Source organism: Patella vulgata, chromosome 1, assembly GCF_932274485.2.
Source record: "Patella vulgata chromosome 1, xgPatVulg1.2, whole genome shotgun sequence".
In the NCBI taxonomy this organism is placed as follows: domain Eukaryota; kingdom Metazoa; phylum Mollusca; class Gastropoda; family Patellidae; genus Patella; species Patella vulgata.
The window spans coordinates 16240124-16253938 of record NC_065879.2 but is presented as its reverse complement, the minus strand read 5'-3'; the positions used below and the strand labels follow the sequence as shown (position 1 = coordinate 16253938).

At 37.8% G+C, this 13815-nt stretch overlaps 1 protein-coding gene and 1 long non-coding RNA gene across 2 annotated transcripts in view; one reads left to right on the top strand and one right to left on the bottom strand.

Moving 5' to 3' along the window:
- LOC126828632 (hemicentin-1) overlaps nt 1-13815 on the bottom strand; it is a 280950-nt gene that overhangs the window by 58586 nt on the left and 208549 nt on the right. The gene's annotated exons all lie outside the window — the stretch shown is intronic.
- LOC130010571 (uncharacterized) lies at nt 8093-13762 on the top strand. Its single transcript, XR_008785892.1, has 5 exons — nt 8093-8159; nt 9972-10048; nt 11278-11417; nt 12247-12339; nt 13650-13762. It is a non-coding gene; the product is annotated as an uncharacterized LOC130010571 (long non-coding RNA).

Sequence of the window (13815 nt, the reverse complement as noted above, 5' to 3'; positions counted from 1 at the left end):
TCTCAAATAAAAGAATACTACGACATTCTATTCTGGAGCCCCCCCCCCCACCACCACACGCACACTTTTAATGTAGACATTGTGAACGCGATAGGGTCGTTCGAGAGGGACGGAACAGCCGGGTTTCGTGTACACATTGGCGTGCACGTAAAAGAATCCTTGGCAGTAAGAATTCGAAATAAGAGTAGGCCGTAGCGCCACTGTCCGGGCAAAATTTCCCTCAAAGCATACTGCATGACGCATAACCGTCTTAATTAAGCCGGTCGAATCAGGAACGTAGGACGTTAAGCCCCATTTAATTTCAGTGAAATAGTGGGAAGAATACTGACAAACGCGTCTGTGCTTCTGTAGAAACGCTACACTGATGGGAGCCACGGTGGATCAAACGATACGTAGTTGGATCTAGGTACTGGCTGAGACAGTTGCAAGAGATTCTCGATCGCGGTTTACCCCTTGTAACTAATGCGGAACAAAGGGCCTGGCAAGAAACCATACCTAGTCGTCGATGTGCATGTAAAAGGATATTTGACTGTTGGAAATCGAAATAAGAGCAAGCCGTAGCATTGCTTCCCTGGTTGCTACCCGTTGGCGCGGAAAAGTAGGACGCTAAGCTCATTGCATTTCGTTATACTGATTACAAATGGTATTTATGTGAAGGAAGAATCTAGTCTAGACGTTAGTCCCTCTCAAATGGTGTTTATCTCAAGGAAGAATCTAGTCAAGACGATGCTCCCTCTCAAAGGATGCGACTGAAAGTGTGTTGCCAGATATTTCAGTTATTCAATATGTCATTAAAACAACAACTAACGTTGTGGGCTGCCATGTCGTGATAATGAAATGAAATGATAGGACATGGGGTTTTACATTTTGCACCCGTTCATTCTCGCGGGAAATTTGTCCATTTTAGTAATGCCTCAGCGTCCATGCAAATTCTTTAGTGTGTTATCAAAAGACCAAGCAGAACACGCATACACTCATAATAAAAGTTTTCGAACATTATATTCGAAAAAGCCTTTGATTTATTTTACCCTTGACTCCGGCACGTACTTCTACACAACAAGCCACGGTGGCTCAGTGAGTGAGAGATTAGATCGCTAACATGGAGGTCCAGTCGTCCGTCCTTGTGTTGGCCGAGAAAATTCATCGGGATTTTCCGGCGTGTTTACCGCTTGCCATGTGCAGAACAGAGGACCTGGCGTTAAGCCCCATTTCACTTTTGTACACAACATCCACTGCTACCATGCGGATGTTTTTGTGTGGTCAGATCAAATAGATCTAATTGAGCTAATAAACATAAATTTTATGTATTATACTTCGGTAACCAAGAGTATGCTTCTGTAATTAAGATAATTAAGATATACCCAAGTTACACTAGATTAATCACGTCACATAATTATTATCCATAGGTATATCCATCTGAATATCGTAATATAAAACTTTTGATTTCTTCGACTTAAAATGAATCTCCAAATTCGCCCCAGGTTATTCTCAAAATGCGAAAAGCTGTTGCCTATGCGTGATGTAGCGTATTTACACGTTATGAAATGAAATGGAGTTTAACGCCCTACTGGGCTAATGAACACGGGTTGTTTTACGTGCACGCCAATGTGTACACACGATCTCGGTCTTTCGTGCCATACGAACTACTATACCGCCGCGCTTCACAGCTGAAGGAACCATGACAAAATATCAGGCTGAACTTTCCCGCTCAACTCTTATATCGAATTTCAGGGGTTCGTTTACGTGCACGCCAATGTATAAACGCCGCCATTCTGCACAACTCGGGAAACCACGACAGAAAATTTCCCGTTGAACTTTGCCGGTCAACACGGGGATCGAACACGGAACCATGGCTCCCGTACACATTATGAATAATTAAGAAACTTTGATACTTAACATTAAGCAAAACTACCGGAGATCTTTTTAAAACTCCAAAAAGCAAATTACAAACAACATAAATTAAGGCGGAATATGCCCAAAATATTTCCATGGATTTAACCCAGTTATTCTGAACCAGTGTTTTTCGGCACACAGGTGTGCCGCGAGATCTTCCAAAATGAAATTCGAAATACTGGAATAAAGTAAGTACATAGCTGTGTTTTTCTTTATTTAGTTTGGGTCATTCTTTGTGTCTATGACTAGTCTGTGTCTTGCCATGTTTTTATTTTTCAAAATTCAAATATTTTTCATATATATTAAGCCAGGTGTGCCGCTATTTTCTCATGTGTTCCAAGGTAAGCCGTTGGCCAGAAAAGGTTGAGAACCACTGATTTAAGCTGATAATTCTGCAAATGTTGTTTTGTTTATTCGCTGAACATTAGTGGTTTCATCATTTTCCCCTGTCTTGCACAACTGGTTGAGGAAACAACGTTAAAATTTTCCTCGGTCTTGTACGACTGTCTGGGGAAAACTATATATACGCTTACATTTTCCTCCGTCTTGCACGCTACCGTTCCCAAATCACAAGGTACTTCCTCAGCCAACACAGTGATCCCCATAACATGAAACACATACTACTAAGACATTGGTGACATTTATATACTCTACTATAAAGATACACTAAAAGGAGAATAAATAAACACATTAAAAAATAAATAAATATATAAAATGTTTGAGGTCCCATACTGTTAGTTATATTATAGGAACCTTACTGCAGGATATGTCTAGGATATATTCTATAGGATATATATCCAGTGTTCTGACAGATACATATCTAATAGAAGCAACATTCGCTGACCCTTGCCACTGAAGATTTACTCCCTCTCCAACTTGACTGCCGGCACCAAAAGTAAAAGAATCGGTAGCCCATTTTTTCCAGAAGGGTTTAAACTTGTCTGTGTTTGGCTCCAATAATAGTACCGGATTTTTAGTTTCGTTGACCTTTCTATGATCAGCCAATATTAAAGACTTAGAGTTCGAATCCCTGCCAATCGCAACCCGAACACATATTTAGATTGTTGTTCTGTATCTTCAAAAAGTGCTATAACAGCATCAGCATAACCACGAACCCAAAAGACTTTCTCGTTGACCTTTTCCACATTCCTGAACAGTGTAAAAGGGAGTGTTCTTTTCCAACGATAAGATTTCTGCTTTTAATGAAACACTAAACATCATCAGATGAATCACGGTGAACCATGGAATATATCTTACTAAAGGTTGGGAATGATACAAGCTCATACTCATTATCTCATGTACGTTCTGATGCAATGTCGTCCTTCAGTTGGGTGGCTCGTCTAAATGCATCTCTTATAAAAACACATTCCATTACCATTTCATATTGCATCACAACCATTGTATTTATTCAATTGATTGTCATTTAAAGATCCTTTATATAATATTTATAGAAAAAGACAGACAATGTTAGTTTAAAAGTGGATAATGAAAAATGGAATAATTGTTGAAAATTCAGGTTAATGACTTTATTCTGAATGAAGTTATGAATGCTAAAAGTTTTGATAAGAATAGCGTAGTCTCGTTGTCATTGCTACCATTGTTACAATAGAGTCTCGGTTATCTATTTTAAGATTATATTGTTAAATGGCGATCGTGTTTCAATCCGTTCAAAATCACATCCATCCGATTATCTAGAGAGTTAATTATGGGGTTGTCACGTGAAAAAAATATCTAATTAATATTTTGTATAACATTTGAGGAAAACAGAAATACCTACATTAAGCAGATTTAGCTTTTACATAATGCATCTTTAATATACTGAAATAAATATCATATAATATTATATAAATGAGTTGTTAAATTTACAATCGATTATTGATTCATGTCCACCATTAATGCACAATAGAGAACACGTATACCAATGATCATAATACCCGATTGAAATATATATATATATATATATATATATATATGATATGATATGACTCCGCGTTTTCGACGAGTGTTCTCACGTCTTTAACGTCAGACTTTGGAATAAAACAATTATTTATTCAGTGATAAGATCATGGCAGTGTGATGTTGGGTCGTTTTTCGTTAATCGTTATTCACCAATAACGAATAACGAATAACGAGGGATACGCCACCTTGTTATTCGTTATTCAGCTTTTTATTCGTGAATCAAATATACAGCTAGCCATGACTAGAATTATGGATGTCAAGTATCCCCCAGTAGTATAAAAGACAGCAAAACGACTTCTAGACGAAAACAGTCCACATTGTTATTCAAGCAGCGAATAACGAGCTGTTTGTTATTCGTTTTTCACCTCGTTATTCGGGATTCACATATGAAGGGGTTCAGGCATCTTTAATGAAGATAATTCAGGATTTAATTTAAAACGATCACTATACAACAATAGAATAATGAATTGTAAAGTATCTCCTAGCAGTGGAAAACTCATTAGTAGACGTATAGTCGGTAAATAAACCAGATTGTTATTCAAGCGGTGAATAACGAATAACGAGGTGTTTGTTATTCGTTTTTCACCTAGTTATTCGGGATTCACATATGAAGTGGTTCATGCATCTTTAATGAGGATAATTCAGGATTTAATTCAAAACGATCACTATACAACGATAGAATAATGGAATGTAAAGTATCCCCTAGCAGGAGAAAACATATTAAATACGATCATACGATCCACAGACAAAAAATATGTACAGAACTGTAGATACCGACAACTGAATGCAACTTATTTACAGTAAATAATAAATACGATACAATTCTTATAAAGTAAAGACTGCAGTTCAGGATCGGATTAAACCCTTGATTGACCCTAATCACTAAATAGATTATAGTGCATCAATATTTAACTCAAAGTAAAAACTAAATCGTAAAAGAAAACGCACATGGGTTGATTAATGGCTAAAACATGTACAATTTCATTCAGCAGCAAATGTCAAGAACTTTATGAAAGTGTTAGCCCTTGGTTCAGGAGATCAGACCACTTTATTTATGCTTTGGGGTGGTTAGGTATTTCAGAAGTGAAATTGTCTGTTGAATCCAAACATGACAGTCTTACATGTAACAGCCTGTGCGTTTCTACCAAAATTGCATGTTTTTGACGTGAAGGTGCGTATTATTTTGGTGAAAAATTTTGGGAACAAAAATTTGCATAAATCAACAATTATCCAAACTACAACAATGATCTACTACTCAAAATATTTGTGGTTCATTCCTCGATCACATAACAATACACAACAATACACACATTATAATTGGTCAAAAGATCATAAAAAATGGGTGCTACACTAAATCTGCTTCCCATTCTAAAGAGTCCAGATTATGAGCCTGTATTGCATTTTCTTGTCCAGAAAAAGAAACAATCAATATGTGTTTCGGGTTATGATTGGAAGGGATTCCAACTCTGGGTTAGTAATATTGTCGGATCATTAAGATGCCAAAAAGACCTGCTAAAGACCCCACGGACAAGCGAAATTATTGAAATAAAATTGAATCACATTATAGTCCCGAATGACCTTTTATCGTGTGGACGTTAAACCCTAATTGTTTCTTGAAGGTAATTTGTACCCCATTACATTTACCTTTCACTATTCAGCCTTTGTCACATTATAGCTTGGAATACATAGATAAAATTATGGAAAAATTTCAGGCATATTCAGCCCTAATTCTGGTTGTTTGTAATACAGCTAATCAATTTACGACAAACAAAATTTGTGTTGCGGGTTTTTTAAAACTTCTTGGGTCGTTTTGTTTAGTTTTAGGTATCAAAGTCTATTAAAGTTTCTCGTTTGTGGGAGCCGCAGTAAGACGTTGGCTCGCTAACCTGAACGTATCCTGTTCGATCCCGGTGTTGGCCGAGAAAGTTCGCCATGTTTAACCTTGTTATTGTTGCAGGACAGATGGCCCGGCAAGGGACAATGAATGGGAAGAAAAACCAAGGCCCCGTGTACACATTGACGTCGACGTAAGAGAATCCTTGGCATTTGGAATTTGATATAAATGTAGGCCGTAGCGCCGCTGTCCGGGCAATAATTCTCTCGTAGTCTTCGGTAGCCCGGTCGTAACAGAACAATGCGACGTAAAATCCTATTTCATTTCATTTCTCATTTCTTCAAGTAATTATTAATGAATAATTCGGAAATTATCATATTATCTGAAATAGTCAACAACTTCGCGTTGATTTTAGACTAACATAATGTTTTTTAACACCCACATTTTCATGTGTACGTGTCATGCCGTCTGCCCGCCCGTCGGTGTGTGCGTGTTTCCGTTCACATATTTTATTATTTTCCGATGCAATGTATTAATTGTTTAGTAACCTACCTGGATACGCGCATTCTATATAGCCTTAGTTATGTCATGTTAAATACCGTAAAACGTTTATTATTTATTTTCAAGCATCTCTAGCTTAATTACCGAGTACCCGATTCGCACTGATACCTAATAATCTCGGAATATGTGTGTAGAAAACCACAACAATACCGATTTACAGGAAATGGGTAATGAGGATCAGGCTGGTGACCGTAAACACAAAAACATAAATAACCTCCATTCAGTGCATTAAATATTCACATAACTCGAAACTATAGGGTATTATCAACACTATAAAACTACAATTGTGTACTGTGCTGTGACGGTAATAGCTAAAACTTCATCTAACTAAAATCCAAGCAATGTTTTATTTGCAAAAGATATGGACAAGAGAAATAAAGTGGAAAACGTGTATTGTTTATACTCGAAACGTCGTGCCTGATTGGCCATGGCGTCATTAGTAAACCCAGACTGACGTCATCGGTCTAGTTAATATACGATTAATTTGAATACAATCTATAACTACACATGTTTAGTGAATCGTTTTAGTGAGTTCGTTTCTTTATTTTATTTTTTTTTGTCATCCAGTAAAATGTATATTTGATCAATTATATAAATTAGATGAAGTTGGATTTAACGTCCTAATTTTCTGCACAAACCGGGCTAAGGAAAATTGTGCCAGGAATGCTGAGGTACAGTCTACTGTTATTTCCAGTTCCAAGTTCCCTGGGTTCTTTGACCTGCACATCAACTTCTACACCGGGATCAAACCCGCGATTTCCTGGCTATATTGACCAGAACCTTACACACTAAGCCACCGCGGCTCTATATAAATCATCGTCTCCAGGTGTAAAGATATAAAGCGTCCTTGTTAATAATTAATCTCTTAACCTATTTACATGATTTTGCACCAGGTTTCGACTTGCTATATAAAACCGGGGGGTTGGATGGCTGAATGGTTAGCGTGCGCACGCTGTATCATAAAGTCTGTCATTGAGTCGACTGGCGTGGTTTCGAATCCCCGGTTGTACGTGACAAGGAGAAGGGTCGCCTGTCCAACCTCGAGGGTTTTCTCCGGGTCCTCAGGTTTCCTCCCACTGCTAAAGACCCCCTACGCGCAAGCGAATTATTGAAATAAAATTAATAACCATATGTTAGTCCCGAAATGACCTAGTTTGTGTCGAGTGGACGTTAAACCCCATCTCTCTCTCTCTCTCTCTCTCTCTCTCTCGCTATATAAAACCAAATGAAAAGTGGTTTACTCGGAGAGGGTAGGTGCTTGAATAAAACATGATGTGATACTGTTCTCAAATTATTAGCAAAGAGATAGAGAGAGAGTGTCATTTCGCAACTAATATGTGGTTCCATTCATTTTGAATAATCCTCTCGCGCGTAGTGTCTTTTAGCAGTAGGGGGGGGGGGAAGACCCGGAGAAAACCCACGAGGTTTGACTGACGAACCGTCTCTTTGTCACGTACAAGGAGGGAATCGAAATCACGCCACTTGACAGGCCTTGTAATTTAAAGTACACGCGCGTTAAACCATTCGACCATCCAACTGCCAGTTGAGAAAGGTTGTTTTGGGTTCAACAGTACTGATACTATGTAACAAAAGGGGGCGTGGTAACACGTGACTATTAAACTGTTGATCGTGTCCATATATCCTAATATAAATAAAGCTACGCTGGCAACTAAATCTGTACACAATAACAAGGATAACAGCTACATGGAATTAAAAGCTACTTTAATAATGCACATTCTGGAAGTTAAAACTGCCAATATTGTAATATTGTCGGCTAAGTAGAGTTATATATTACAACGTGAGTGGGTCATCTCAGGTGGGCTGTAGCCTATATAACGACTCGTGTAGATATAATACGTTATTTAATAACCACTGCTCAATTTACGGGATAAGGGCTGTTTATCTATACCAGGTATGTTATAGTTTTTTTTTTCGTATTCCGATCACCCGGTTTGTCATTTAAGGAGTTTATGGTTTTATTGTGCTGTAGTCTGTTATTAAATGTGAAATGGGGTTTAACTTCCTACTTTTCGGCAAATCGGGATTGTTACGAGCATATGCCATGCGTTGTACTATGGGTAGAAAGTTTTCCATATACTACTCACTCCTCATCGAATTACAACCGTTTGCAGAGGTGGACCTTGATTTTTTGTCCCATATGAACAACTAGAACATTGAAATGTCTGACAATGTATAACTGCCTTGGCTGTTGTTTTTGTACGTCCTTAGATCAGAGTATGCCTTTCTAAAATGCACTATGTACTATGGTTTAATATGCGATGGTTATGATGATTTGAAATGAAATGTTATGGAGTGTTATGGCACGTCAGCTCCCACTGGGATATCCCGAAATCCTATCTATTTCAAAATTAAAAGAATTATCACAGACTAGTAAATATAACACTGTTTCAAAGATAATCGATGATTTGATATCATATATCTGAGATGAATACTGTAATGTTGATCGGATGATAATAACATCTTAAAGTATAATAAAACACATACATATACCAGTCGCTTTCACACTGACCCGTTTATAATTTATTCTGTTCTCCTTATATATTGAAAGCTTTAGAGTTTTAACATTTAATATACAACAAATTACTAATAAATAACTGTTAAAATAGCTAAACTGAGCAACATAGACAACCCCGAATATATAAAGACCTACAGTATATAGGTCATTTGCACGTTATCATCACTTCTCGTCACAATGGAACAAAAGGCTCCATATACATAATTGTAACGTAATGTAACTAACAGCTTCCGTAAAAGTAAATCAATTGATCAAATGATAATAAAATCACACATTGTCTCATAGCCTTAAGAAAAGTTTAACACCATTATCACAATGGCTTAACTGTATACATCTGATTTAAGTTGCAACGAAGCCCCGTGGCGATTATGTAGACTGTATGTATGGAGGGTATACTGCTCAAATCATTATGTAATGTAAAGTTAATCGCATTTGTATACACAATGGCATGGTGTCGAATATCGAACCAACTGATCACAAAATTTGGTGTTATTGAGTGAATGTAAACCATCAGTGACTGAGATTTTGAAATTATTTTTAGAAAAGTTATTATGTTTTTCTTAGAGAATCGAAAGAAATGAAATGGAATGGGATTTAACGTTCTACTTTTCTGCACCTACTCTTATTCCCAATTTCATCTCTCGCTGGTACTAGACACATGTGCGCAAATATGTGCCCTCGGTTTTTTGTCCTATCCGAACGACTAGACATTGTCATTACCCCCTATCCTGTCCTACACTACTAAAAGAAAAGAAATGAAATGGGATTTAACGTTCAACATTTCTGCACCTACTTTTATTCTGAATTTCATCTCTCGCTGGTACTAGACACATGTGCGCAAACGTAGCCTCGGTTTTTTGTCCTATCCGATTAGACATTGTCCCTGCCCCCCCCCCCCCGTCCTACACTACTGACAAGGAGAAACCACGCTGGAAAACTCTGCTAAACTTTATGGATCCATACACCATTACTTTATTTGCAGACCACCGCTTCCTTCATTTTGCCCTTTCTTATTATTAAAGTAAAATATGTATTCGATAAATACAAAATATTACATATTGTAACATTAGATATCAGAATAGGGATTTCGACTGCAATACCCAGCCACATATCCAGTCAATACAGATTACCTTGTGAAGACTAGAGAGGCTTTGATATTTATACCGTGTAACATGTTTCTATTATTAGAGCATAGAGAAATCAAAATAGAGGAGCTTTGAATACTAACATGGCATCATTAGAAGATAAAGTTATCATTATAACAGGTTAGTACACACAGAGAGAGAGAGAGAGAGAGAGAGAGAGAGGTCAATTCGGATAATTCGCTGGCGCGTACTGGGCTTTAGCGGTGGGGCCAGACCTGAGGACCCAGAGAAAATCCACGAGGTTGAACAGGCCACGTACAACCGGGGATATTCGAAACAACGCCGCTTGACTCAATGACAGACCTTGATATCAAACGCACACGCGTTAATCGTTCGGCCACCCAACTTTCTCGGTCAACACAGGGTTCGAACAAGGGACCTCTAGGTAAGCCAGCCAAATGGTAGCCAAATCCAAAAATTAAAATCTACTAACAGCAGATTATAATCCAATAATAGACATATAAATTACGCGTATGGTTATTCCATTATAGAACACTGATTATTTATTTATCTCCACATAGACCTCGTTCTCTGCATAGAAACAGTCATTTTAAAGATACCATGAATCTCATTATAACTGCAATGTTGTCAAAGTTGATTTCTAATAAGATTATGAGCCCAATTCCGTTTAGTACATACAAAGAATATACTCGATTTGTATTATGTAATAAGCCATATTTGATGGGATTGTTTTAAATCCGATTGAATCCAACCCGGAGATAATCTAGCCTTGGTATTTTGATTTTATCTTCTTAAAGATACATTATGGGAGATTCGATAATGACTTGGCAGTTTTCACTATATTAGTTAAAAACTAGATAATCTAAAGGCAATTTGTTGACAATTTCATTCAAATTGATCCACTATTCACCGAGAACTAATCGATTGAAATTTCCACCTAGCTTCGATCACCATTACTAAAGTCAGTACGATAAACAGCATAGTCTCGGTTATCCATTTAGTCGTTAAATCGTGATGGAAAGTTATGCAGTAAATCGGCTCATAATCCACTAAAGTTCACAGGCTAGCGATGCCATCTAGAGTTGATTATGGTCTGTATAGTCGTTAAATCGTGAAGGAAAGTTATGCAGTAAATCGGCTCATAATCCACTAGAGTTGATTATGGTCTGGATAGGTTAATTAATGTCTAATTAATAATTTAGATAACATTTCAGGCCTAAAGAAAGACCTGCAATAGACAGAGTTAGCTCTTGCATAATGTATGTTTATATTATCGCGGATTAAGCCATGCGTATTTTGATATTTTATCGAAATATGCATGACGCAATGAGATTTTAAATAAAGTTATTTTTCCCGATAGTAATATTTTGTTGTTGGTTTGTTGGTAGGTGCCAGTGCAGGGGTAGGAAAAGGAATCGCTGTTTATCTGGCTCAGTTTAAACCCAGGCTTGTTCTAGCAGCTAGGAACATCACAGGATTAGAAGAAACAAGCACACAATGCCAGGAGGCCGGTTTAGCCAAGGACAAGGTAGATCAGCTAACTTTATATGCTAGAGCGTGTTCATTTCACGTAACCAATCTCGATAATACATAAATAGGTAAACAAATGACAACCAATCTGATGATTAAAATACAGATAGTTTGTTTAGTTTGTTCTTATACTTTCGATGGCTCCCACACTGTAGTAAAGACAAGTAAAATAAACCAAGATTCTGAACAATATATAAAAAAACGAAACGAAATTGCAGCTATGTTTTAATCAGATTAAATGATTTTGTAGATTCAACGATTGTCGCAGCTGTATTTTCGATATGTCTATGTCGACAATAACAGTGTTTTGCACGAGTCAATCTATGCATACTCTGCAGGTTAAATACAAAGGCGGTTCCCATTTAAATCACGAGTCACTATTTCATATCATTGAATCCAGGATAGGAAACTGCACAGGAACGTGTGCAGAAAAATGATCGGGGGGGGGGGGGGGGGCTGTTAAGGTGGGAGGGGGGCTGTTCCGACGGAACTGGCCGCAGAGCCACAAGATGGATATGGGGCGTACTACCCAAGAAAATTTTGAACGATTCAAGTCGATTTCCGTACATCTGAGACCGTTTCTGAAGGAAAATTACTCTTTTAAATGTATAGACTCTCTCCATGGCCTTTTCTGTATAGGCTGCGCATGAAAAGGGTTAGGCAGGGAGGGTAGGCTTCTGTATCTACGGTAGATTATTCGCTTTCTGTTCTTTTCTTAATTGGATGTTGAATAATAAATTTGATTACATTTTAACGTGAACTATTAGATATTGTCGGAAAAATGCAAATGGCGATCACCTGTTTTAATATTTCAATCTTTATTAAAGATTCTGACAGTAGTATGTGATGTCAGTAAAGATGGCGATCTACGGAATTTAGTTGATACGACAATAAAAACATTTGGTTCTATTTATGGTCTGGTAAGTCTATAACATATTAGTTTACTCAAGTTTCGCACTTGACATTTGGAATTCAATTTTTGTCCGGACAAAATATACATCATAGCACACTGCATGGGGTGTGGCCCTCTTTAATTAGCCTGGTTTGAGAGAAAGAGATATGAGGTTTCAATCTAGGTCATTTCGGGACTAACTAATGGTTCAATTTTATTTCTATAATTCGGATAAAACCCACGAGGTAAACAGGCGACCATACTCCTTGTGACGTTCAAGCCATGCCACTGACTTGTCTCAACTCAGGTGCAGATCCAGGATTTTCAGAAAGCAGGGGAGTGCTGCTCCTACTTGGGAGTGCGAAGCCCGGCCCTCGGTCACCAACTGGCTCGTTTCGGAGTAAATTACGATTTCCAACCTAAACTGATGATCATTAATGCCGCATTCCCTAAAAAATGGCACCACGCCAGATCCGAGAAAACAAGTCCATTAACGTCGGCTCAGATCGTTTCTCTGTCATAATTGGATGGATCTGCGCTGTCACCGTTTTTTAAGCAAATGAGTGAAGATGTGATTATTTATGTATGCTTTCGTTTATCCGTGAAATTTGGGTCGCCCAATACCCTATACACAGGTGACGAAGACGTGTCCATTGTTGAACCAATCAGGCAGGGGTGGAGTGTAGTATAACTCAGAGCCCGGGGATCAACAAAACAATAGATTTCAGAAGCTGAAGATGCTTTGTAGGCATAAAAGGGCGCATAATGACACAAGGACACGACAGGACACAAGGACACAGCTACCGCCGACTTACGACGGGGATCACTACCATTATTAAGTATTTTTGTTCTCTTTTCCCGCGAGAATATATGGGGCAAAAATTTGTTCGCCACCGCACCGGGCGCAAGCCCCCCCCCCTCGGATCCGCGCCTGTAACTTGTCTCCAGCCTGCTTGGAGCAGAACAGTACTAAATTAAACTCCGTGTCATCCATTAAGTCATGGCGGTTAGGTGAAAAATCGTTCAAGGAGTTGGATCACTAACATCGTTTTTTTTTATTGAAATAAATTTGCACCATACGTTAGTCCCGGAATCACCTGGTTTGTGTCGAGTGTACGTTAAACCCCATCTCGCTTATCATCCAAATTATTACACTTCAAAAACTATAAAAATCTCAATGAATATGCTTGTCATATAAAATTTGCCTGATCATTAAGAACGCAATTAATATATTTAGAGATTATTACAACGCACTGCAGTGTTTTGATTTGGAGAAACGCCTTCATTGTTCAGAAACCTCTCTATAGATTAACCTAATTTAATTTTTCATCCATATAGGTGAACAACGCAGGAATTGGATATTACAGTAATGTAGAAAACAGTGATATGAATGATTATGATAATCTTATGAAAGTAAATGTAAGGGCGCCGTTTTATCTATCCAAACTATGTATCCCTCATCTTAAACAAAGTAAAGGTGAGTTTATTTGAGTCAATAGTTTCA